This window comes from Lacerta agilis, chromosome 6 (genome assembly GCF_009819535.1).
Source record: "Lacerta agilis isolate rLacAgi1 chromosome 6, rLacAgi1.pri, whole genome shotgun sequence".
NCBI lineage: Eukaryota > Metazoa > Chordata > Lepidosauria > Squamata > Lacertidae > Lacerta > Lacerta agilis.
In genome coordinates, this window is record NC_046317.1 from 78,316,871 (window position 1) to 78,321,664 (window position 4,794).

A 4,794-nucleotide genomic window follows, 5' to 3' on the forward strand; every position below is an offset into this window, starting at 1 on the left:
GCAAACGGAAACTACAATAAAGCTCGTGCTGCCACATAGCTTTTGCAGAGAGGCCATTTGGCATCTTTCTACTGATGCATCTGTGTGTTCCGTGTGCTTCAAAATATACGTTGTGTCGCTGTGGGTTAAACCACTGAGCCTAGGGCTTGCCGATCAGAAGGTCGGCAGTTCGAATCCCTGCCACGGGGTGAGCTCCCGTTGCTTGGTCCCAGCTCCTGCCCACCTAGCAGTTCGAAAGCACGTCAAAGTGCAAGTAGATAAATAGGGACCGCTCCAGCGGGAAGGTAAACGGCGTTTCCGTGCGCTGCCCTGGTTCGCCAGAAGCAGCTTTGTCATGCTGGCCACATGACCCGGAAGCTGTCTACGGACAAACGCCGGCTCCCTCGGCCTATAGAGCGAGATGAGCGCCGCAACCCCAGAGTCGGACACGACTGGACCTGATGGTCAGGGGTCCCTTTACCTTTATATAGCCTAGAAGGGTTTGGGAGGATCAGTTTGTAAATAGTAAAAATGAGGGAGGTTTGCTAAGGCACAGAGTAGCCTTTTCTCCAGTGTTTGGCTAAAGTGTAGCATTTTTATTTCTACTCTGGTGCTGTATACAAATACTGTAACATATTTCTGTATAAAAGGAAGGCGGCAAAAGGAACATATGCTCATGCACCTATACTGCATGTCAGAATCATGCCTGCTGGCTCGGCTCAGCCTCCCAGGGCCCTATTCCTCCCCACCTCATGCCTTCAGTAAATTCAGGTGTACCTTTGCTAAAACAAAGGGTTAGATTCAGGTGGTGACCAAGTTGGGTGTTTGCTAGGGCCCCATCACTGCTAAGATTTTCTTTCCAAGAAGAATTGCAGTTGTTTAGACTAGATGACCTGTTTTGAGTAATCTACAATTCTACAGTTCTTTTTTTCCCAAAGTCAGGTGCAGCCTAAGAGTTTCCTGGGTTGGTGTCATGGACTGGTTGGACACAGAGGAATGGTGCGAGGAACCAAATGGGGAAGCACCAAGGGAAGAGGTCTCAGAGCCTGGGGAGTGTTTAGCGAGCAGCGGTGGGGGTGGGTGAGAGTGTCTGTGGCAGAGAAGTCCAGAATCAGAGGCAGCAGCTGAAGCAGGCAAGTGGAAGGAGAGGCCAGGAGGCAGATACGGAATTTGGCTGGTGGAGAGCCACAGGTGTCTCCCCCTCCTGCTGTGACCAGTTCCCCTCCCCCTTTGTTTCCCAGAACCAGAAGAGGGCTGAAATGGACCAGAAGAGGGCTGAAATGGATGTACCGGTAGCAGTGGCAGGCTGCACACAGGGGCAATCTCCCAATTGCTTGGGGAAAGCCCTGGAAAGGAGGTGACTTAAGATGGCTGTGGGGAAGTGAAGACTTTTGTTTCTGCAACTGATTCATGGGGCAAGACCTACTGGGGATGAGCTGCTGTGTTCATTAGGCCTTATTGAGATTGTGTTTTTCCTCATTTACCATACCCATTGAGTCAATCGCCCATCTCCTACTACCCTCGTGAGAAAAACCCCACCCCACCTTCCCACTATATGAGTCTCGTGACTTCTGTTTCATTGTATCTGAAGAAGTGTGCATGCACATGAACGCTTATACCAAGAACAAACTTAGTTGGGTCTCTAAGGTGCTACTGGACAATTTTATTATTTTTATATATTTCAACTGCGTCAGACCAATACGGCTACCTACCTGAATCCTCAGAGAGTTAACTCCAACTTGGAATAGTGCAATTTTGCTCTTAGTTTCAGGTTGCAATAGCTTTATTCAGGTGCCATGCCTGTAAAGCTAAAGGGACCCCTGACCATTAGGTCCAGTCGTGTCCAACTCTGGGGTTGCGGCACTCATCTCGCTTTATTGGCCGAGGGAGCCGGCGTACAGCTTCCGGGTCATGTGGCCAGCATGACTAAGCCGCTTCTCGTAAACCAGAGCAGTGCACAGTAATGCCGTTTACCTACCTGTCGGAGCGGTACCTACTATTTATCTACTTGCACTGCATGCTTTTGAACTGCTACATTGGCAGGAGCAGGGACCAAGCAATGGGAGCTCACCCTGTCGCGGGGATTCAAACCGCTAACCTTCTGATCAGCAAGCCCTAGGCTCTGTGGTTTAACCCACAGCGCCATCCCTCAAATCAGAAAAGCACAGAATGGTAATGGTTCACAATTCAGTTCTCTGCCCATTTTCAGGTTCATGCTTCCTGAAATCTACCTATGCTGGGAGTTCAATAAGGTTTTCAATGGTTTAGGGCAGGGGCAGCAAACCTGTGGCAACTCCTATTGACCATGCTGACTGTGGCTGCTGTGAGTTTGAGCCCAGCAATAACTGGAGGGCCACAGATTTTCTATACCTGGTTCAGTGTAGCATGCTCCAGTAACTTTGCTTCTTCCCCAACTAGCAAAGCTGGAAAGTACCATTGGTACTCATACCAAGGGGATGTACAGTGGTACCTCGGAAGTTGAACGGAATCTGTTCCAGAAGTCCGTTAAGACTACCAAAATGTTCGGAAACCAAGGTGCGGCTTCCGATTGGATGTAGGAAGCTCCTGCAGCCAATCGGAAGCAGTGGAAGCTGCAGAGGATGTTTGGGTTCCAAAGAACGTTTGCAAACCAGAACCAGAACATTTGCAGCGTTCGGGATCCAAAACATTCGACTTGCAAGGCGTTCGGGATCTAAGGTATGACTGTACTGCAAACTTTTGAAAAGGGGGGGGGGGTGGAACCCACCCCATCTGGCAGAATTTATACAATTCCCAGAATTTGAATGGCCTGCGTGCAGATTTTCTTCTTGTTTAAAGCATAAATACACTGAGCATTGGTTATCGAGCACCTTGTTAACTCTGAAAGAGCTGTAGAAACGTCACAAAAATGAAAGTTAGATGCATCAAGTGTGAAAAAGTCATCCCAAATTTATTTTCGTAACATCAACAGAAACGTTTCAGTAGATAAGGTTTTTTTGTTTTTCTTTAAAAAAAGCTACACAGTATTTCCTTAAAAGTCCATACATTCGCAACACAGAAGAGACATTTGATGTTTGGGATGAACCTTTGGCATGTTCAATGTAACAAGATCCATTTTACAGTGTAAACAGGGTTGTGTTCTTTACGAAGTCCAGCAGGAAAGGCACAACTTGGCAAAAAAAAAAAACTGATCCTAAGCAACAACAACAAAAACTGAGAGGAGAAACACACGCAATATAGTTCAGGTGCAACAACATGATGCAAGTAAAGTGTATTTTTTTCATTATTATTATTACTGAATCCACATTGTTTCATGAGCCTTCCACATGAGCACAGCTGGACCCTTGAATTCGGGGGGGGGGGGAAGAGAAGCCATATGTTTATTCCAAGTCATTTTAATACCGAATGCCTAGCTCTATATTCCAATGTAGCTTCACATCCACAAAGAGAGATTATGCAGAAGCGAGAAGGGGAGGGGCTTATGGGCAGGAAGCCCCCAAACAAACAAACAAACCTCACACACACACACCATGACATCATCAGACATTCTTACCAGCATATCTTATTTTGGTTCAAATAGTGCACAGTAGCCTCTGCTTGGATCTCAAGTTTAATACAGTGGTTATTTGATAGAAAAATAGACACTCAGCACTACAAAAAGAACAACAACATAATATAATAATAATGAGGTAGATAACTTAGAATCCACAGGGCCATCCCAGTAACCTTCATACAAACACAAATGTCATCAGGGTTTTTTTTGGGGGGGGGGGGTGGAGGTGGTGTTCTCCCTTCCAAAAAAAAAATTGCAAATACACAAACATGAAAAGGAACCTGCCCACCCCAGCAAGCAAGCAACCCTAGATTTCTCCTGCACAAACTCCAAAGGCACCACAAGAACACAGATAAAACTTCTGGGTGGTTTGCACCCTGAACTTCTGAAGTGGAAGTGTCTTAGCTAATTAGAACACCCCTCACCCCCCCCCTACTTCATTTTAAATACAGACATTTCCCAAGAAAATCAAATATGCATGAACAGGGGAGAGGTTTCCTCATGCTACATGAACTGTTTCCAAAATGCAGTCACCTGAGATTCCCAGCAGAACATTCCAAACTCAGCCTCCCCAAAGGATCCAAATTCCCTTTCGACAGTATAATACAAAGCTTTTACTCTCCTCCTCGCTTGATGAGTCTCTCCCAACTTCCTCCCCGCAAAGTGGCACATCTGGGAGTGGCAGTGGGTGTGGAACAGCAATGCAATGCAAAATCAGGACTTTTGGCACCGTTGTCTTGATGGTGTGCATGCATTCATGTAGTTTTAAAATAAGCAGCAGTCATCAGTACAAGTTATTTAAGGTTTATCGTGGATTAAACAGACAGTGCCAGTTTAAAAACGTATTTTCATATCCAACAACATATTCTTCTGAGTAAAGTGGGATCTGCATGTCCAGTAGGCATTAATAGTAATTTTTACATTCAAAACCACATTTAAAAACAAACCACACAAACACACACACAAAATGTACTATCCTAAAAGGGTGACATTCTTGGATATTTACCCGCATAATTACTTTCCACATATCAGTCGTGAATTCCAGGAGTGCCAAACTCCCTGTGTCCCTCTCTGAATGGCCAACTGATTTGAACCTACAATTGATTTCTAAGCCGTAATAACGAAACAAAAAGAGGTATATATGTTCATCAGTTCTGTATTTTCACATTGTAAAACGGGCAACGTTTTACACATTAAAGTCATCCGTGTAAGAACTACTTTGCAAGACCCGCATCTTTCCAAAAAAAATAAAATAAAAGAGGAGAGCCCTAAATAGGCTCTCC